Here is a 24,189-nt window from a genome sequence, read left to right on the forward strand (position 1 = left end):
TACAATATAACTAATAGTTACACTATAATTAAATTAATTACCTAAACTAACTACAATTAAATTAAATAAACTAAATTACGAAAAAAACCAAACACTAAATTACAGAAAATAATAAAATAATTACAATGTTTTTAAACTAATTACACCTAATCTAATCCCCCCTAATAAAATAAAAAAGCCCCCCAAAATAATAAAAATCCCTAGATATCAGCCAATCAGACAGTAGGATTGAGCTCGCATTCTATTGGCTGTTCCAATCAGCAAATAGTATGCAAGCTCAATCCTATTGGCTGTTCTAATCAGCCAATAGGATTGAACTTCAATCCTATTGGCTGATTGGATCAGAAAATAGGATTTTTTCTACCTTAATTCCGATTGGCTGATAGAATTCTATCAGCCAATCGGAATTGAAGGGACGCCTTGGATGACGTCATTTAAAGGACCCGTCATTGTTCCAGTCGCCGTCGAACGAAGAGGTTGCTCCGCATCGGATGTCTTCAAGATGGACCCGCTCCGCTCCGGATGGATGAAGATAGAAGATGCCTCATGGATGAAGACTTCTGCCCGTCTGGAGGTCCTCTTCTGCCCGGATAGGATGAAGACTTCAGACCGTCTGGAGGACCACTTGTACCCGGTTGGGTGAAGACGTCTCAAGGTAGGGTGATCTTCAAGGGGGTAGCATTAGGTTTTATTAAGGGGGGATTGGGTGGGTTTTAGAGTAGGGTTGGGTGTGTGGGTGGTGGGTTTTAATGTTGGGGGTATTGTATTTTTCTTTACAGGTAAAAGAGCTGATTACTTTGGGGCAATGCCCCGCAAAAAGCCCTTTTAAGGGCTATTTGTAATTTAGTATAGGGTAGGGATTTTTATTATTTTGGGGGGCTTTTTTATTTTATTAGGGGGATTAGATTAAGTGTAATTAGTTTAAATTTTTTTTAATTATTTTATTATTTTCTGTAATTTAGTGTTTTTTTTCCCCGTAATTTAGTTTACTTAATTTAATTGTATTTAATTGTTGTTCATTTAGGTAATTATTAATTTAATTATAGTGTAGTTTTAGGTGTAATTGTAACTTAGGTTAGGGTTTATTTTACAGGTAAATTTGTACTTATTTTAGCTAGGTAGCTATTAAATAGTTAATAACTATTTAAAGGGACAGTCAACCATAGAATTGTTATTGTTTTAAAAGATAGATAATCCCTTTATTACTCATTCCCCAGTTTTGCATAACCAACACAGTTATATTAATGTACTTTTTACATTTGTGATTACCTTGTATCTAGGAACCTTCTTCCAGACCCCTGATCACATGACTGTGACTGTTTATTTTCTATTGTCTTAAATTTAGCATTGTATTGTGCTAGATCTTAAATAACTTTCTGTGCCTGAACACAGTGTTATCTATATAGCCCACGTGTACTTTCTGTCTCTTTGTGTTGAAAAGTGATTTAAAAAGCATGTGATAAGAGGCAGCCCTCAAAGGCTTAGAAATTAGCATATGAGCCAACCTATGTTTAGTTTAAACTAAGAATACCAAGAGAAAAAAGCAAATTTGATGATAAAAGTAAATTGGAAAGTCGATTAAAATTAAAAGTCCTATCTGAATAATGAAAGTTTAATTTATACTTGACTGTCCCTTTAATAACTATTGTACCAAGTTAAAATAAATACAAACTTGCCTGTAAAATAAAAATAAACCCTAAGCTAGCTACAATGTAACTATTAGTTATATTGTAGCTATCTTAGGGTTTATTTTATAGGTAAGTATTTAGTTTTAAATAGGAATTATTTATTTAATTGTAGTAATTTTATTTCGTTTTATTTAAATAATATTTAATTTAGGGGGGTTAGGTTTAGGGTTAGACTTAGGTTTAGGGGTTAATACATTTAATATAGTGTCAGCAACGTTGGGGGCGGCAGATTAGGGGTTAATGAAATTTAACTAGTGTTTGCGAGGCGGTATTGCAGCGGTTTAGGGGTTAATATATTTATTTAAGTGGTGGCGATATCCGGTCGGCAGATTAGGGGTTAAAATTTTTATTTAAGTGTTTGCAATGTGGGGGGGCCTCGGTTTAGGGGTTAGTAGGTAGTTTATGGGTGTTAGTGTACTTTTTAGCACTTTAGTCAAGAGTTTTATGCTACGGCGTTAGCCCATAAAACTCTTAACTACTGACTTTAAAATGCAGTACGAGTCTTGACAGGAGAGGGTGTACCGCTCACTTTTTCCAACAATCGTAATACTGGCGTTAGGAAAATCCCATGGAAAAGATAGGATACACAATTGATGTAAGGGGATTTGCGATATGTTAAAATCGCGGGGGAAAAAAGTAATTCCAGCGGGCGTTAAAAAGCAGCGTTGGGACCCCTCAACGCTGCTTTTTAAGGCTAACGCAAGACTCATAATCTAGGCGTATAATTTTTAAAGGTCTTCCTTTGACCTTTAAATGCTGATTTTGAAATTAGCTAATGGTCAATTTGTCACTTATTACAAAAACTGTGGAATTAGTAGGTGCTGAATAAATGGTGTATCAATAAATGGCTGACATTCAAAAAACAAAATCCAAGCACGTGCACACAAACAAAAAGGCCACTATACAAACAGCATGTGAATTTACACATAGGCATGAACATACACAAATGACAGGACAAAATACATATTCAATAACTAATTTGGTTGGCTGAGGATATGGTGCTAGTTTTAGCTCACTCTAGTATCACAGCTGTTTGACTTCCGCTTAGCAGTGCAGGGCAAATAACTAACTAATTGTGTAGGAGCTAAACATGTGCTTGTCTTATATCTACTTCAGTCTTACATATGTACTGTTACACTTATATTGTACTCTAATTAGCCAGGCAAAAAATGCTGCTTTTGCTGCACTCCTCTCACTGTTCAAATGTATTATTTGTGTCGTTGTTGTAGTAATGATATTGTAGCATCTATTACATTATTAATCTAGACCACGAGTTCCTTAGTCATTAAAGCATTACTCAAAAAACATGTTCAGTCATATACTATTTGAGAATAAGAAAATGTTATTGCAGTATACTATCACAGAGACATCTGTATCACCAATTATTATGTTTCAGAAGAGAGTGATATTATGACAACTTCAAAGAGTGTAATAAAATAGAACCCCTTAATCTTAATAAAAAAAAAAGTCTAAAAAAGTCTAGTAATATAAATATATATTGTCATATTTTCAAATTTTGTGTATATATATATATATATATATATATATATATACTCCTCTGGACATTCGTTTTGGACAATCCAATGTTGATAAGAACGAAAATACATAAACACTCGGTAATAAAATGTTATTTCCAATTTTCGAATGTTACTTTCATTTTCGAATGTTCATAATTAGATCGAATATCCACATTCGTAATTCGAAGTTCAATAGTTCATTTGGTAGGGAATTAACTAAATTGATACATAATAGATAGAATATGTTGCTAGGAATTTTTCTATTTTGAATATTGCACAATTTGAATATTAAATTTAAAAAAAGCATTCGAAATGCTATTACAAATATAGTTATTGGAATTTTTCTAATTCGAGTTGCACAATTCGATATGAATTATACAATATTTGGATAAAAAAATGAATAAAATTTTACATTTAAAGGACCAGTAAATACAATAGAATTGCACAATCAATAAATGCTTAATAGAAAGATAATGCGATAGCACTTGAATCATGTGACAGCCATCAGGCAATCACAAACACATATATGTATATACTGTGAACTCTTGCACATGCTCAGTAGGACTTAGTGCCTCAGAAAGTGTGCATATAAAAAGACTGTGCACAATTTGATAATGGAAGCAAATTGGAGTTTTATTGTAAAATGACATGCTCTAACTGAATCATGAAAGTTTAATTTTGACTTTAGTGTCCCTTTTAAAGATAACAATAGAAATACCATTGCATTAAACAAATGTTAGAATGTTGTACAAACATTCAAAAAGCGAAACGAACGAACAAACTTATTTAATTTAAATTTATTCAAATGTTGCAAAACATTCGCCCATCCCTAATAAATAATTTCAATATATGACAGACATATATTTATTTCAAATGTAATATATTTCATATATATAATATGATTTCTTTGAATTAAATATGCATTACATTGTAAATAATGTTTGCCATATTTTTTTGCTATTAAATCTATTTACAAGAAAGTTCCATAAATGAATCAGCTTCAGGAATTTATTGTTTACCCTGATAGTATTGAAGTGATTGTATTAGATTACCAAAATGCATTTCACTGTGTCCTTTTTTTATATATTCCATGACAGATCCTGGTGAAGCTGTCATTTTAATTTTCTTAGAGAAATAGGATATGCACCTAGCAACAGCTGATGAGTAGGTGGCAGCCGTGATGAGAACTGCAGACAGGCGAGTGCTTTATCACTGACTGTCACGTAATTATGGGACTTGCCTCCAGAGTGTCAGCTACTCACATTATGAGATTTTTTTCCCTTAGATGTCTGATACGTAATATTATCTATTGGATGACTTAGGCCTAGATTTGGAGTTTGGCGGTAGATGGGCTGTTAACGCTCCGCGGGCTTTTTTCTGGCCGCACCATAAATTTAACTCTGGTATCGAGAGTTCAAACAAATGCTGCATTAGGCTTCAAAAAAGGAGCGTAGAGCATTTTTACCGCAAATGCAACTCTCGATACCAGAGTTGCTTACGGACGCGGCCAGCCTCAAAAACGTGCTCGTGCACGATTCCCCCATAGGAAACAATGGGTCTGTTTGAGCTGAAAAAAAACCTAACACCTGCAAAAAAGCAGCGTTCAGCTCCTAACGCAGCCCCATTGTTTACTATGGGGAAACACTTCCTACGTCTGCACCTAACACTCTAACATGAACCCAGAGTCTAAACACCCCTAACCTTACACTTATTAACCACTAATCTGCCGCCCCCGCTATCGCTGACCCCTGCATATTATTATTAACCCCTAATCTGCCGCTCCGTACACCGCCGCAACCTACGTTATCCCTATGTACCCCTAATCTGCTGCCCCTAACACCACCGACCCCTATATTATATTTATTAACCCCTAACCTGCCCCCCACAACGTCGCCGACACCTACCTACACTTATTAACCCCTAATCTGCCGAGCGGACCTGAGCGCTACTATAATAAAGTAATTAACCCCTAATCCGCCTCACTAACCCTATCATAAATAGTATTAACCCCTAATCTGCCCTCCCTAACATCGCCGACACCTAACTTCAATTATTAACCCCTAATCTGCCGAGCGGACCTCACCGCTATTCTAATAAATGTATTAACCCCTAAAGCTAAGTCTAACCCTAACACTAACACCCCCCTAAGTTAAATATAATTTAAATCTAACGAAATTAATTAACTCTTATTAAATAAATTATTCCTATTTAAAGCTAAATACTTACCTGTAAAATAAATCCTAATATAGCTACAATATAAATTATAATTATATTATAGCTATTTTAGGATTAATATTTATTTTACAGGTAACTTTGTATTTATTTTAACCAGGTACAATAGCTATTAAATAGTTAAGAACTATTTAATAGTTACCTAGTTAAAATAATAACAAAATTACCTGTAAAATAAATCCTAACCTAAGTTATAATTAAACCTAACACTACCCTATCAATAAATTAATTAAATAAACTACCTACAATTACCTACAATTAACCTAACACTACACTATCAATAAATAAATTAAATACAATTTCTACAAATAACTACAATTACATAAACTAACTAAAGTACAAAAAATAAAAAAGAACTAAGTTACAAAAAATAAAAAAATATTTACAAACATAAGAAAAATATTACAACAATTTTAAACTAATTACACCTACTCTAAGCCCCCTAATAAAATAACAAAGACCCCCAAAATAAAAAATTCCCTACCCTATTCTAAATTAATAAATGTAAAAGCTCTTTTACCTTACCAGCCCTGAACAGGGCCCTTTGCGGGGCATGCCCCAAGAAAATCAGCTCTTTTGCCTGTAAAAGAAAACATACAATACCCCCCCCCCCAACATTACAACCCACCACCCACATACCCCTAATCTAACCCAAACCCCCCTTAAATAAACCTAACACTAAGCCCCTGAAGATCTTCCTACCTTGTCTTCACCATCCAGGTTCACCGATCCGTCCTGAAGAGCTCCTCCGATGTCCTGATCCAAGCCCAAGCGGGGGGCTGAAGAGGTCCATGATCCGGTCAAAGTCTTCATCCAAGCGGGGCAGAAGAGGATCTTCCATCCGATTGAAGTCTTCATCCAGGCGGCATCTTCTATGGTCTTCCATCCGGAGCGAAGCGGCAGGATCCTGAAGACCTCCAGCGCGGAACATCCATCCGGCCCGACGACTGAACGACGAATGACGGTTCCTTTAAGGGACGTCATCAAAGATGGCGTCCCTTGAATTCCGATTGGCTGATAGGATTCTATCAGCCAATCGGAATTAAGGTAGGAATATTCTGATTGGCTGATGGCATCAGCCAATCAGAATCAAGTTCAATCCGATTGGCTGATCCAATCAGCCAATCAGATTGAGCTTGCATTCTATTGGCTGTTCCGTACCAGCGTTAGAAAGATCCCATTGAAAAGATAGGATACGCAATTGACGTAAGGGGATCTGCGGTATGGAAAAGTCGCGGCTGAAAAGTGAGCGTTAGACCCTTTAATCACTGACTCCAAATACCGGCGGTAGCCTAAAACCAGCGTTAGGAGCCTCTAACGCTGGTTTTCACGGCTACCGCCGAACTCTAAATCTAGGCCATAGTCAGCCAACTTTTCAAAGCTTTAAAAAAAAAAAAAAAAAACTGTGGTTCAAGGCAAGGCCTAGTGATGTAAAAGAAAAAATAGTTAATAGTGTACAACAACAAAAAGAAACTTTTTTTTACATTGTCTGATTCTATAAGATTACGAGTGGCGCGTTAACAGTAAGGCTCACGCATTAAGGGGTTTATCGAGGGTGTTTGCACGCATCAGGTTTTCCGCTCGTATTACAAGTTTAAAGTAAACTCGATCGAATGAGCGCAATGGCCTGCCATCCATGGATTCTGTCAGTGTTTTGATCTGTTCACCATCAACATTGCGTGCAGCAGCAACCACAGCCTCCCAGACACTGTTCAGAGAGGTGTACTGTTTTCCCTCCTTGTAAATCTCACATTTGATGATGGACCACAGGTTCTCAATGGGGTTCAGATCAGGTGAACAAGGAGGCCATGTCATTAGATTTTCTTCTTTTATACCCTTTCTTGCCAGCCACGCTGTGGAGTACTTGGACGCGTGTGATGGAGCATTGTCCTGCATGAAAATCATGTTTTTCTTGAAGGATGCAGACTTCTTCCTGTATCACTGCTTGAAGAAGGTGTCTTCCAGAAACTGGCAGTAGGACTGGGAGTTGAGCTTGACTCCATCCTCAACCCGAAAAGGCCCCACAAGCTCATCTTTGATGATACCAGCCCAAACCAGTACTCCACCTCCATCTTGCTGGCGTCTGAGTCGGACTGGAGCTCTCTGCCCTTTACCAATCCAGCCACGGGCCCATCCATCTGGCCCATCAAGACTCACTCTCATTTCATCAGTCCATAAAACCTTAGAAAAATCAGTCTTGAGATATTTCTTGGCCCAGTCTTGACGTTTCAGCTTGTGTGTCTTGTTCAGTGGTGGTCGTCTTTCAGCCTTTCTTACCTTGGCCATGTCTCTGAGTATTGCACACCTTGTGCTTTTGGGCACTCCAGTGATGTTGCAGCTCTGAAATATGGCCAAACTGGTGGCAAGTGGCATCTTGGCAGCTGCACGCTTGACTTTTCTCAGTTCATGGGCAGTTATTTTGCGCCTTGGTTTTTCCACACGCTTCTTGCGACCCTGTTGACTATTTTGAATGAAACGCTTGATTGTTCGATGATCACGCTTCAGAAGTTTTGCAATTTTAAGAGTGCTGCATCCCTCTGCAAGATATCTCACTATTTTTGACTTTTCTGAGCCTGTCAAGTCCTTCTTTTGACCCATTTTGCCAAAGGAAAGGAAGTTGCCTAATAATTATGCACACCTGATATAGGGTGTTGATGTCATTAGACCACACCCCTTCTCATTACAGAGATGCACATCACCTAATATGCTTAATTGGTAGTAGGCTTTCGAGCCTATACAGCTTGGAGTAAGACAACATGCATAAAGAGGATGATGTGGTCAAAATACTCATTTGCCTAATAATTCTGCACTCCCTGTACAAACAAAAAGGTATTAGCGCACATCCATTTTCAAAAGCACAACATATTTTTTTGAACTGCTGCAAAAAATGCCTGCAAAAACATCAGGAGACAACTATTCTTTTTAAATAAAATTTGGATCTTAGTCACAGAATATGGCAATATTCTGCTTAGCTAGTCACCAACTTACAAGGTGCCCTAATATAGACTGGAGCTCCTAACAGTCCTTTGCCTCAGAGGGCTGAATCATTCCTGCTTTTACTCTTCATAATAGAATGAGACTCCCTAGCATAATATTTACAACTCTATTACACTGTCATGAGCACACCTGAGCTTTGGTGGGGTGATTTAACCAATGGGAGCTGGTCAGTCTCCCTGATTATGTTTTAATACAATTACAAAATATGGTTTAGCACACCTTACAAAAAGTTTATATACACATCTTTGGGAGTGCTGCCAATCTGACCTAGTCAATACACAAACAAAAAGATATTAGCGCACATCCATTTTCAAAAGCACAACATTTTTTTGAACTGCTGCAAAAAATTGCCTGCAAACAATATCAGGAGACAACGATTCTTTTTAAATAAAATTGGGTTTCTTAGTCACACAATATGGCCATATTCTGTTTAGCCAGTCACCACTTACAAGGTGCCCCAATATAGACTGGTCCTAACACTACAGTCCTTTGCCTCAGAGCTGAATCATTCCTGCTTTTACTCTTCATAATAGAATGAGACTCCATGGCTAAATATTCACAACTCTAGTACACTGTCATGAGCACACCTGAGCTTTGGTGGGGTGCTTTAACCAATGGGAGATGGTCAGTCTCCCTGATTATGTTTTAATCCAAATACAAAATTTATTTAGCACACCTTACAAAAAGTTTATATACACATCTTTGGGAGTGCTGCCAATATGACCTAGTCATATATAGACTTTTTGTTTGTGTATTGACTAGGTCATATTGGCAGCACTCCCAAAGATGTGTATATAAACTTTTTGTAAGGTGTGCTAAACCAAATTTTGTAATGGTGTGTGTATATATATATATATATATATATATATATATATATATATATATATATATATATATATATATATATGTGCAAAAGTTTAGGCACCCCAGACAATTTACATGATTTTCATTTATAAATAATTGGGTGTTTGGATCAGCAATTTCATTTTGATCTATCAAATAACTGAAGGACACAGTAATATTTCAGTAGTGAAATGAGGTTTATAGGATTAACAGAACATGTGCAATATGTATCAAAACAAAATTAGACAGGTGCATAAATTTGGGCACCCGAACAGAAATATTGCATCAATATTTAGTAGAGCCTCCTTTAGCAGCAATAACAGCCTCTAGACGCTTCCTATAGCCTGTAATGAGTGTCTGAATTCTGGATGAAGGTATTTTGGACCATTCCTCCTTACAAAACATCTCCAGTTCAGTTAGGTTTGATGGTTGCCGAGCATGGACAGTCGGCTTCAAATCACCCCACAAATTTTTAATGATATTCAGGTTTGGGGACTGGGATGGCCATTCCAGAACATTGTACTTGTTCCTCTGCATAAATGCAAGATTAGATTTTGAGCAGTGTTTTGGGTCGTTGTCTTGTTGAAATATCCAGCCCCGGCGTAGCTTCAACTTTGTGACTGATTTCTCAACATTATTCTCAAGTATCTGCTAATATTGATTGGAATCCATGCGACCCTCAACTTTAACAAGTTCCCAGTACTGACACTGGCCACACAGCCCCACAGCATGATTACACATCCACCAAATTTTACTGTGGGTAGCAAGTGTTTGTCTTGGAACGCTGTGTTCTTTTGCCGCCATGCATAACGCCCCTTGTTATGACCAAATAACTCAATCTTTGTTTTATCAGTCCACAGCACCTTCTTCCAAAATGAAGCTGGCTTGTCTAAATGTGTGTTTGCATACCTCAAGCGACTGTTTGTGGTGTGTGTGCAGAAAAGTCTTCTTCCGCATCACTCTCCCATACAGCTTCTCCTTGTGCAAAATGTGCTGAATTGTTGAACGATGCACAGTGACACCATCTGCAGCAAGATGATGTTGTAGGTCTTTGGGGGTGGTCTGTGGGCTGTTTTTGACCGTTCTCACCATCCTTTGCCTCTCCAATATTTTACTTGGCCTGCCACTTCTGGCCTTAACAAGAACTGTGCCTGTGGTCTTCCATTTCCTCACTATGTTCCACATATTGGACACTGACAGCTTAAATCTCTGCACAAGCTTTTTGTAGCCTTCCCCTAAACCATAATGTTGAACAATCTTTGTTTTCAGGTCATTTGAGAGTAGTTTTGAGGCCCCCATGTTACCACTCTTCAGAGGAGAGTCAAAGAGAAAAACAACTTGCCATTGGCCACCTTAAATACATTTTCTTATGATTGGATGCACCTGTCTTTGAAGTTCAAGGCTTAATGGGCTCACCAAACCAATTGTGTGTTCCAATTAATCAGTGCTAGGTAGTTACAGTTATTCAAATCAACAAAATGACAAGGGTGCCCAAATTTATGAACCTGTCTAATTTCGTTTTGATGCATATTGCATATTTTCTGTTAATCCAATAATCCTCATTTCACTACTGAAATATTAATGTGTCCTTCAGTTATTTGATAGATCAAAATGAAATTGCTGATCCAAACACTCAATTATTTATAAATGAAAATCATGGAAATTGTCAGGGGTGCCTAAACTTTTGCATATGACTGTATATACTGTATATATACATATATGTGTGTGTATATGTATTTATGTATTTATATGTGTATACAGTGGAAATATAAATTCTACACACCCCTGTTAAAATGTCAGGTTTCTGTGATGTAAAAAAATGAGATAAAGATAAATCATTTCAGAACTTTTTCCACCTTTAATGTGACCTATAAACTACACAACTCAATTGAAAAACAAACTGAAATCTTTTAGATAAAGGGAAATAAAAATAAAAAACTAAAATAATATGGTTGCATAAGTGTGAACACCCTTTTATAACTGGTGATGTAGCTGTGTTCAGAATTAAGCAATCACATTCAAAATCATGTTAAATAGGAGTCAGTACACACCTGTCATCATTTAAAGTGCATCTGATTAACCCCAAATAAAGTTCAGCTTTTCTAGTAGGTCTTTCCTGACATTTTGTTAGTCACATTCTACAGCAAATTCCATGGTCCGCAGAGAGCTTCTAAAGCATCAGAGGGATCTCATTGTTAAAAGGTATCAGTCAGGAGAAGGGTACAAAATAATTTCCAAGGCATTAGATATACCATGGAACACAGTGAAGACAGTCATCATCAAGTGAAGAAAATATGGTGCAACAGTGACATTACCAAGAACTGGATGTCCCTCCAAAATGATGAAAAGACGAGAAGAAAACTGGTCTGGGAGGCTGCCAAGAGGCCTACAGCAACATTAAAGGAGCTGCAGGAATATCTGGCAAATACTGGCTGTGTGGTACATGTGACAACAATCGCCCATATTCTTCATATGTCTGGGCTATGGGGTAGAGTGGCAAGACGGAAGCCTTTTCTTACAAAAAAAAAACATCCAAGCCCGGCTAAATTTTGCAAAAACACATCTGAAGTTTCCCAAAAGCATGTTGCAAAAGGTATTCTGGTCTGATGAAACCAAAGTTGAACTTTTTGGCCATAATTCCAAAAGATATGTTTGGCGCAAAAACAACACTGCATATCACCAAAAGAACACCATACCCACAGTGAAGCATGGTGGTGTCAGCATCATGCTTTGGGGCTGTTTTTCTTCAGCTGGAACTGGGACCTTAGTCAAGGTAGAGGGAATAATGAACAGTTCCAAATACCAGTCAATATTGGCACAAAACCTTCAGGCTTCTGCTAGAAAGCTGAACATGAAGAGGAACTTTATCTTTCAGCATGACAATGACCCAAAGCATACATCCAAATCAACAAAGGAATGGCTTCACCAGAAGAAGATTAAAGTTTTGGCATGGCCAAGCCAGAGCCCAGACCTGAATCCAATTCAAAATCTGTGGGGTGATCTGAAGAGGGCTGTGCACAGGAGATGCCCTCGCATTCTGACAGATTTAGAGTGTTTTTGCAAAGAAGAGTGGGCAAATCTTGCCAAGTCAAGATGTGCCATGCTGAAAAACTCATACCCAAAAAGACTGAGTGCTGTAATAAAATCAAAAGGTGCTTCAATAAAGTATTAGTTTAAGGGTGTTCACACTTATGCAACCATAATATTTTAGTTTTTTATTTTTATTTCCCTTTACCTAAAAGATTTCAGTTTGTTTTTCAATTGAGTTGTGTAGTTTATAGTCCGCAAAACCTTATCCTGATGAAAAATCAGAAAAGGAGACTCACAAGAAAGAGCAGATAGCTCAGAAACTCTTCTAGCAGAAGAGATAGCCAAAAGGAACAACACTTTCCAAGAAAGTAGTTTAATGTCCGAAGAATGCATAGGCTCAAATGGAGGAGCCTGTAAAGCCTTCAGAACCAAATTAAGACTCCAAGGAGGAGAAATTGATTTAATGACAGGCTTTATACGAACTAAAGCCTGTACAAAACAGTGAATATCAGGAAATATAGCAATCTTTCTGTGAAATAAAACAGAAAGAGCAGAGATTTGTCCCTTCAAGGAACTTGCAGACAAACCCTTATCCAAACCATCCTGAAGAAACTGTAAAATTCTAGGAATTCTAAAAGAATGCCAAGAGAATTTATGAGAAGAACACCATGAAATGTAAGTCTTCCAAACTCTATAATAAATCTTTCTAGAGACAGATTTATGAGCTTGTAACATAGTATTAATCACTGAGTCAGAGAAACCTCTATGACTTAGTACTAAGCGTTCAATTTCCATACCTTTAAATTTAATGATTTGAGATCCTGATGGAAAAACAGACCTTGAGACAGTAGAGGTCTCATGTGAAAACGAGCAAAGGGGATCGTGTCCGATGCTGCTGTCATGAGACCTAAAACTTCCATGCACATAGCCACTGAAGGGAATGACTGAGACTGAAGGTGCCAGCAGGCTGCAACCAATTTTAAACGTCTCTTGTCTGTTAGAGACAGAGTCATGGATACTGAATCCATCTGGAAGCCTAAAAAGGTGACCCTTGTCTGAGGAATCAAGAAACTTTTTGGTAAATTGATCCTTCAACCATGTTTCCGAAGAAACAACACTAGTTGATTCGTGTGAGATTCTGCAGAACGTAAAGACTGAGCTAGTACCAAGATATCGTCCAAATAAGGAAACACCGCAATACCCTGTTCTCTGATTACAGAGAGTAGGGCACCTAGAACCTTTGAAAATATTCTTGGAGCTGTTGCTAGGCCAAATGGAAGAGCAACAAATTGGTAATGCTTGTCTAGAAAAGAGAATCTCAGAAACTGATAATAATCTGGATGAATCGGAATATGAAGGTATGCATCCTGCAAGTCTATTGTGGACATATAATGTCCTCGCTGAACAAAAGGCAGAATAGTCCTTATAGTCACCATCTTGAAAGTTGGTAATCTTACATAACGATTCAAAATTTTCAGATCTAGAACTGGTCTGAATAAATTTTCCTTCTTTGGGACAATGAATAGATTTGAATAAAACCCCAAACCTTTTTCCTGAAAAGGAACTGGCATGATTACCCCTGAAGACTCCAGGTCTGAAACACACTTCTGGAAAGCCTGAGCTTTTACTGAATCCTATTTGATACCCTTGAGAGACAATGCTCTGAATCCATTGATTTTGGACAGAATTTATCCAAATATCCTTGAAAAACCTTAATCTGCCCCCTACCAGCTGAGCTGGAATGAGGGCTGCACCTTCATGCGGACTTAAGGGCTGACTTTGATTTCTTAAATGGCTTGGATTTATTCCAATTTGAGGAAGGCTTCCAATTGGAAACAGATTCCTTGGGGGAAGGATTACGTTTTTGTTCCTTATTCTGACGAAAGAAACGAAAACGGTTAGAAGCCTTAGATTTACCCTTAGGTTTTTTATCCTGAGGCAGAAAAACTCCCTTTCCCCCAGTGACAGTTGAAATAATAGAACCAAATAAATTATTACCTTGGAAAGAAAGAGATAGTAATCTAGATTTAGATGTCATATCAGCATTCCAAGATTTAAGCCACAAAGCTCTTCTAGCTAATATAGCTAAAGACATTGATCTAACATCAATTTTGATAATATCAAAAAATGGCATCACAAATAAAATGATTAGCATATTGCAGTAAGCGAATAATGCTAGATATGTCAGAATCCAATTCTTGTTGCGCTAAATTCTCTAACCAGAAAGTTGATGCAGCTGCAACATCAGCCAAAGAAATTGCAGGTCTGAGAAGATGACCTGAATATAAATAGGCCTTCCTTAGATAAGATTCAAGCTTCCTATCTAAAGGATCCTTAAAGGAAGTACTATCTTCAATAGGAATAGTGGTACGTTTAGCAAGAGTAGAAATAGCCCCATCAACTTTGGGGATTTTTTCCCAAAACTCTATAGAATTTGCTGGTAAAGGATACAATATTTTAAACCTTGAAGAAGGAATAAAAGAAGTACCTGGCTTATTCCATTCCTTAGAAATCATATCAGAAATAGCCTCAGGAATAGGAAAAACCCCCGGAGAAACCACAGGAGGTTTAAAAACAGCATTTAAACGTTTTATTAGACTGAACGTCAAGAGGACTGGTTACCTCAATATCCAAAGTAATTAACACTTCTTTTAATAAAGAACGCATATACTCTATTTTAAATAAAAAAGTAGATTTGTCAGTGTCAATGTCTGAGGAAGGATCTTCTGTATCAGATAGATCCTCATCAGAAGAGGATAAATTATTATGTTGTTGGTCATTTGAAATTTCATCAACTGAATGAGAGGTTTTAAAAGACCTTTTACGTTTATTAGAAGGTGGAAATGCAGACAAAGCCTTCTGGATTGAATCAGAAACAAATTCTATAAAATTTTCAGGTATATCATGTACATTAGAAGTTGAAGGAACTGCAACTGGCAATGTACTATTACTGATGGACACACTATCTGCATGTAAAAGTTTATCATGACAACTATTACAAATGACATTCGGCAAAATAATTTCCACAATCTTACAACAAATGCACTTAGCTTTGGTAGAACCGATGTCAGGCAGCAATGTTCCAGCAGAAACTTCTGAGGCAGGATCAGATTGAGACATCTTGCAAAATGTAAAAGAAAAAACAACATATAAAGCAAAATTATCAATTTCCTTATATGACAGTTTCAGGAATGGGAAAAAATGCAAATAGCATAGCCCTCTGATAGAGAAAAAGGCAAGAGGCAAACATCAATGGGGTATTGAAATAATGAAAAAGTTTGGCGCCAAGTATGACGCACAACGTAACTGAAAACATTTTTGGCGCCAATAATAACCGGAAATGACACACTCGCGACACTAATGAGGCAACCGTGTGTAAGGCTTCGGCGTCAACTATGACGCCGGAAATGACGAAGTTGCGTCATAGATGTATTTTTCACGCCAAAAAATTCTCCCGCCAAGAATGACGCAATAAAGTTTAGCATTTGACGCACCCGCGGGCCTAATACAGCCCGCAATTTGCAAGAAGTAGTCAATTGAAAAAAAGACTAAACCCCTGGTAAGAAAAAAATTTCTTAAAAAAATGTTTATATTCCCCAAATATGAAACTGACAGTCTGCAGAAGGAAATACATGAACCTGACTCATGGCAAATATAAGTACAATACATATATTTAGAACTTTATATAAATGCATAAAGTGCCAAACCATAGCTGAGGTGTCTTAAGTAATAAAAAACATACTTACCAAAAGACACCCATCCACATATAGCAGATAGCCAAACCAGTACTGAAACAGGTATCAGTAGAGGTAATGGTAAATTGAGAGTATATCGTCGATCTGAAAAGGGAGGTAGGAGATGAATCTCTACGACCGATAACAGAGAACCTATGAAATAGACCCCATTAGGGAAATCATCGTATTCAATAAGTGATACTCCCTTCACGTCCCTCTGACATTTGCTGTACTCTGAGAGGAATCGGGTTTCAACAATGCTGAGAAGCGCATATCAACGTAGAAATCTTAGCACAAACTTACTTCACCACCTCCATAGGAGGCAAAGTTTGTAAAACGGAATTGTGGGTGTGGTGAGGGGTGTATTTATAGGCATTTTGAGGTTTGGAAAACTTTGTCCCTCCTGGTAGGATTGTATATCCCATACGTCACTAGCTCATGGACTCTTGCCAATTACATGAAAGAAATAGAGCTTTATCACCTATCCTTCTTTCCAGGATAACCCAAAATACTCAAAATCCAATTGTCACAAGGACAGAAAGTGATGTGAAATTTTCTGAACAGGGGCACAGATTGCAAAACAAATATATATATATATATATATATATATATATATATAAACATATTGTTCTATGTGAAGAACATTGGAATGTGAAATAGGGAATAGGTTATCTCGCGCAATATTCTAATTTCAACTTTTTGCGCTCGTTGGGTTAGCGCACAAGCGAAAACAGTTTACTTTTAACTCATAATACAAGCGCAACCCGAAGCGCCCAAAAAGCTTACTTCTAGCACAGTTAATGTTTGAGTGTTAAATAGCTCTCCACTTGAGAGAGGGTGTAGGATGAGTAGGACTAGGGGCGAAGGTTTGGGAGGAGGATTCGTCCTCCCTCAAACACTTTCAGAGGAGGGAAGGAGAGAGGGTGGTGGAGGTGGGAGGAGAAAGGTGGAGTCAGCCAGAAACATCCAGAGCAGGGAGAGTGAGGCAGCCTGTGACTATTGGGGGGGAGGCGGCAGGTGGCCTGTCACAGGCTGCAGGGACATAAGAGGGAGAGAGGGTGGTCCCCAGTCAAAAGAGGGAAAGCCTGTGTCTTCTGGCCCTTTAGGTGTGAAGGGCAGGCTAAGGGAGGAGAGGTACTCAGAGGAGAAGGAGGCGCTCATTAAGAACTATTTGGAGAGGGCACCCCAACTTCAAAATCCAAACCTTAGGTCTAGTATACGCAACCTGCTGTGGGAGGAGATAAGAGTGGCAGTCTTAGGCTGCAATAGGTCAATTGCCAGCATCAAACATTGCTACCACAACTGCTAGAGGGAAAAAAAGTCTAAAATGGCCCAACAGGCCAAATATGCCTGTGGGACAGGTGGTGGTCCAAGTAGGCAAGTTCGTTACAAGCCAATGTAATATCTGGAGCAGCCGTCCTAGGCTGTAAGGGGACAATGGACATATCATAGCTGCCAGAAGAGGTCCGTGAAGGTAAATATTCAATATCATATATAAAATGTTTTTATTTATATAAATCTATTGATCAGATCATAAATATCCATAAGCTTTGAGCTAGAAATGTCAATGTAATCATGCACGTGTTTAATACAGAAAATAAAATAATCAAACTTGATATATGGTTAGTAACCGATAATTTTCTAACATCATTGGGAAAACATATATAGGTAGACTATGGAGAATTAATGTTTTATATGGTGCTAAGTCTGAAATGTATCTTTACATAGTTTTAGTGGATACATTCAGCAAGCTCTTTAGTGCCTAGCTGCTCAAACAAGCAAGGATATTGCTTTAAAATATTTCCAACTATATTATATTTATCCACAAAATGTAATTAAAAAATATCCCTTTGAGACACAATCTATTTATATTCAACACACATATATATGGCGCAGCACCATCCGCAGCAGATGCATCCCCCACATCTGCATCCTTCCCAGGAGCAGCACCATCAGCAGCAGATGCATCCCAGACAACAGCATCATTTGCAGCAGCAGTATCATCAGCATCTGCATTCTTCTTTGCAGTATCAACATGGGCCACAAGCACTGCAGCATTTGTATTTTATGTCACCTTAGGAGCATATACAGCTCCCTCCTATGGCACACCAACTGACCCCACAACCACCATCATCCCCCCCACCACCAATGTCTGGCCAACATTGGAGAGTGAGACACCCTCACAGTCCCCAAGACAGAGGGACACCCCTGATCCCAGCCACCAATAAGTGCCTGAAACATCAAGTGAGCCACAAGTCCCCTCCCCCCACCATGGAACCTAATATTCACTCCCAGTCTCAGAAGGAGAGACTATTGTGGCTCATCCACAGGGAGATGCGCCTGTTCAGGCTTCAGAAGCAGCAGGCAATAAGAAAGCAACAGAGCAAAAGGGACACACTGAATGCCACACTTGTCTTCCTGACCTAGACAGTGGAAAGGCATGTGGACAGGCTGCAAACTGCCTCCTCACTCACTTCCTCTATCATCTCTTTGCAGAACCCTGAGTCAAGGGTCGTGCACTCCCAAGCAGCTGTTAGTTGTTGCATGAGACGCCACACTCCCCCCCCCCAGCACCTCTTTTACCAAAGTCCCACCGCAGGCTTAAATTTTTTTTCCATTTTATTTCCCCTTTTTTATCAATGTATTTTATTTTTAAATATTTGACTTTGTTCTAAAACACATGTGTTAAGTGTGACTTCCATCTCACACCTATGCCCAATTTTTTTTTTTTTGCTGATTAATATCAGAAAATCTTTTTTTTTTTATATATATATATATATTTAAAAACTGTTTATTTGCTTTACAAATAAAGCTTAAATTTGGATTTTTTATTTCACATGATGTCAATTAATATGTATGTGTATGTTTGAGAAATTCATACAGTATATGCTAATTCACATTAGTCAACTTACATATAAATAGTGTTATGAATAATGATCCAGAATCAAATCCTCATTCCTGTTGATATGGCCAAATACCTTGCATTCATGCTTATAGTCCTGTTTTTAATTACCTTTTGTAAAAGTCTACCTAGCATGACTAATGCACTCCTTTTTGTCAAGTATATAATAAAATATATTTAATTATAATATAAATGCATTTCAATTATTGTGATTGCCATGATATAGAGGTGATAATTACATTTTAAATGACATCATATGAACAGACATAGGCTCTCCCTGGGACCAACGCACAATACACTGAGAATTTTTAACTAATTCCATGGTTAAGATAAGTCTTCCAAAATGTTGAAGTTATTATTTGATATTTGTTGCTCATTTTATTTTTCTAATATACCAAAATAGTGCAAATGTATACTCTGCTTGAGCAGACATAATAATATTATATTTATATACATATTTTTTTTAGTAATGTGACACATAATACTTTGTGTCATGATTTATTTTTTGAATCAAAATGATCAAAAAAATGTACATTAAAAATTACATAAATTAATTATGTTAATTATGTAATATTAAAAGTCATCATTATGAAAATGTATGCGTTTGTTATTATTTTTATTTTTTAATTTTTATCTGGTAGCAATAGAGTTCTCAGGGGATTGTATGTAGCGATAATCTATGTACCATCTGATTATTTATTTGAAAAATATGGTTTGTATTAGTCCCTTTAAAATGAACATTTGACATTATAATTGCATTTAACCAGGCACGTCAGCTAGTGACCAAGATCATGCCTGGCACATCCTCTGGGGTTTCAAGCTCTGGAAGCGTGATTGCTTCCAGACGCTTTCAGGGTATTGTAGTGATGACATCACTGCAATACCCTTTTTTAAGCACACCGATGCAGAGAGGGTCACTCTGTGGCCCTCTCTGCATCGGCCAGCAACGGTGCCGATCGTTGGTGGCGTAAGAGGGATACAAGGGAGACTGGTGGGTCGTCCATCGCTGGTTCACTTCCTCTCAGCTGGGATCCGGTTGCGGCAATGGGAATACAGAGAGGGAGGGGGAAAAAACATAATTTATGTAAGAACTTACCTGATAAATTCATTTCTTTCATATTAGCAAGAGTCCATGAGCTAGTGACGTATGGGATATACATTGCTACCAGGAGGGGCAAAGTTTCCCAAACCTCAAAATGCCTATAAATACACCCCTCACCACACCCACAAATCAGTTTAACGTATAGCCAAGAAGTGGGGTGATAAGAAAAAAGTGCGAAAGCATAAAAAATAAGGAATTGGAATAATTGTGCTTTATACAAAAAAATCATAACCACCACAAAAAAGGGTGGGCCTCATGGACTCTTGCTAATATGAAAGAAATGAATTTATCAGGTAAGTTCTTACATAAATTATGTTTTCTTTCATGTAATTAGCAAGAGTCCATGAGCTAGTGACGTATGGGATAATGACTACCCAAGATGTGGATCTTCCACGCAAGAGTCACTAGAGAGGGAGGGATAAAATAAAGACAGCCAATTCCGCTGAAAAAAATCCACACCCAAAACAAAAGTTTAAATCTTATAATGAAAAAAACTGAAATTATAAGCAGAAGAATCAAACTGAAACAGCTGCCTGAAGTACTTTTCTACCAAAAACTGCTTCAGAAGAAGAAAACACATCAAAATGGTAGAATTTAGTAAAAGTATGCAAAGAAGACCAAGTTGCTGCTTTGCAAATCTGATCAACCGAAGCTTCATTCCTAAACGCCCAGGAAGTAGAAACTGACCTAGTAGAATGAGCTGTAATCCTTTGAGGCGGAGTTTTACCCGACTCGACATAAGCAAGATGAATCAAAGACTTTAACCAAGACGCCAAAGAAATGGCAGAGGCCTTCTGACCTTTCCTAGAACCGGAAAAGATAACAAATAGACTAGAAGTCTTTCGGAAATTTTTAGTAGCTTCAACATAATATTTCAAAGCTCTAACTACATCCAAAGAATGCAACAATCTTTCCTTAGAATTCTTAGGATTAGGACACAATGAAGGAACCACAATTTCTCTACTAATGTTGTTAGAATTCACAACCTTAGGTAAAAATTTAAAAGAAGTTCGCAACACCGCCTTATCCTGATGAAAAATCAGAAAAGGAGACTCACAAGAAAGAGCAGATAATTCAGAAACTCTTCTAGCAGAAGAGATGGCCAAAAGAAACAAAACTTTCCAAGAAAGTAATTTAATGTCCAGCGAATGCATAGGTTCAAACGGAGGAGCTTGAAGAGCCCCCAGAACCAAATTCAAACTCCAAGGAGGAGAAATTGACTTAATAACAGGTTTTATACGAATCAAAGCTTGTACAAAACAATGAATATCAGGAAGACTAGCAATCTTTCTGTGAAAAAGAACAGAAAGAGCAGAGATTTGTCCTTTCAAGGAACTTGCAGACAAACCTTTATCCAAACCATCCTGAAGAAACTGTAAAATTCTAGGAATTCTAAAAGAATGCCAAGAAAAATGATGAGAAAAACTCCAAGAAATGTAAATCTTCCAGACTCGATAATATATCTTCCTAGATACAGATTTACGAGCCTGTAACATAGTATTAATCACAGAGTCAGAGAAACCTCTATGACTGAGAATTAAGCGTTCAATCTCCATACCTTCAAATTTAAGGATTTGAGATCCTGATGGAAAAAAGGACCTTGCGATAGAAGGTCTGGTCTTAACGGAAGAGTCCACGGTTGGCAAGTGGCCATCCGGACAAGATCTGCATACCAAAACCTGTGAGGCCATGCTGGAGCCACCAGCAGAACAAACAAGCACTCCTTTAGAATCTTGGAAATCACTCTTGGAAGAAGAACTAGAGGCGGAAAGATATAGGCAGGATGATACGTCCAAGGAAGTGACAATGCATCCACTGCCTCCGCCTGAGGATCCCTGGATCTGGACAGATACCTGGGAAGCTTCTTGTTTAGATGAGAAGCCATCAGATCTATTTCTGGAAGTCCCCACATTTGAACAATCTGAAGAAATACCTCTGGGTGAAGAGACCATTCGCCCGGATGTAACGTTTGGCGACTGAGATAATCCGCTTCCCAATTGTCTATACCTGGGATATGAACCGCAGAAATTAGACAGGAGCTGGATTCCGCCCATACCAGCATTCGAGATACTTCTTTCATAGCCAGAGGACTGTGAGTCCCTCCTTGATGATTGACATATGCCACGGTTGTGACATTGTCCGTCTGAAAACAAATGAACGACTCTCTCTTTAGAAGAGGCCATGACTGAAGAGCTCTGAAAATTGCACGGAGTTCCAAAATGTTGATTGGTAATCTCACCTCCTGAGATTCCCAAACCCCTTGTGCTGTCAGAGACCCCCAAACAGCTCCCCAACCTGTCAGACTTGCATCTGTTGAAATCACAGTCCAGGTCGGAAGAACAAAAGAAGCCCCCTGAACTAAACGATGGTGGTCTGTCCACCACGTCAGAGAGTGTTGTACAATCGGTTTTAAAGATATTAACTGAGATATCTTTGTATAATCCCTGCACCACTGGTTCAGCATACAGAGCTGAAGAGGTCGCATGTGAAAACGAGCAAAGGGGATCGCGTCCGATGCAGCAGTCATAAGACCTAGAATTTCCATGCATAAGGCTACAGAAGGGAATGATTGCGACTGAAGGTTTCGACAAGCTGAAACCAATTTTAGACGTCTCTTGTCTGTCAGAGACAGAGTCATGGACACTGAATCTATCTGGAAACCTAAAAAGGTTACCCTTGTCTGAGGAATCAATGAACTTTTTGGTAAATTGATCCTCCAACCATGTTCTCGAAGAAACAATACAAGTCGATTCGTATGAGATTCTGCTAAATGTGAAGACTGAGCAAGTACCAAGATATCATCCAAATAAGGAAATACCACAATACCCTGTTCTCTGATTACAGACAGAAGGGCACCGAGAACCTTTGTAAAAATCCTTGGAGCTGTTGCTAGGCCAAACGGCAGAGCCACAAACTGGTAATGCTTGTCTAGGAAAGAGAATCTCAGAAACTGATAGTGATCTGGATGAATCGGAATATGCAGATATGCATCCTGTAAACTATTGTGGACATATAATGCCCTTGCTGAACAAAAGGCAGAATAGTCCTTATAGTTACCATTTTGAATGTTGATATCCTTACATAACGATTCAATATTTTCAAATCCAGAACTGGTCTGAAGGAATTCTCCTTCTTTGGTACAATGAAGAGATTTGAGTAAAACCCCAGCCCCTGTTCCAGAACTGGAACTGGCATAATTACTCCAGCCAACTCTAGATCTGAAACACATTTCAGAAATGCTTGAGCCTTCACTGGATTTACTGGGATACGGGAAAGAAAAAATCTTCTTGCAGGAGGCCTTATCTTGAAGCCTATTATGTACCCTTGTGAAACAATGTTCTGAATCCAAAGATTGTGAATCGAATTGATCCAAATTTCTTTGAAAAATCGTAATCTGCCCCCTACCAGCTGGGCTGGAATGAGGGCCGCACCTTCATGTTGACTTGGGAGCTGGCTTTGGCTTTCTAAAAGGCTTGGATTTATTCCAGACTGGAGATGGTTTCCAAACTGATACCGCTCCTGTAGGGGAAGGATCAGGCTTTTGTTCCTTATTGTGACGAAAGGAACGAAAACGATTAGTAGACCTAAATTTACCTTTAGATTTTTTATCCTGTGGTAAAAAAGTTCCTTTCCCCCCAGTAACAGTTGAAATAATAGAATCCAACTGTGAACCAAATAATTTATTACCCTGGAAAGAAAGGGAAAGCAAAGTTGACTTAGAAGACATATCAGCATTCCAAGTTTTAAGCCATAAAGCTCTTCTAGCTAAAATAGCTAGAGACATATACCTGACATCAACCCTAATGATATCAAAGATGGCATCACAAATAAAATTATTAGCATGTTGAAGAAGATTAACAATGCTATGAGAATTATGATCTGTTACTTGTTGCGCTAAAGCTTCCAACCAAAAAGTTGAAGCTGCAGCAACATCCGCTAAAGATATAGCAGGTCTAAGAAGATTGCCTGAACATAAGTAAGCTTTTCTTAGAAAGGATTCAATTTTCCTATCTAAAGGATCCTTAAAGGAAGTACTATCTGCCGTAGGAATAGTAGTACGTTTAGCAAGAGTAGAGATAGTCCCATCAACCTTAGGGATTTTGTCCCAAAACTCTAATCTGTCAGATGGCACAGGATATAATTG

This window comes from Bombina bombina, chromosome 6, assembly GCF_027579735.1.
Source record: "Bombina bombina isolate aBomBom1 chromosome 6, aBomBom1.pri, whole genome shotgun sequence".
Taxonomy (NCBI): domain Eukaryota; kingdom Metazoa; phylum Chordata; class Amphibia; order Anura; family Bombinatoridae; genus Bombina; species Bombina bombina.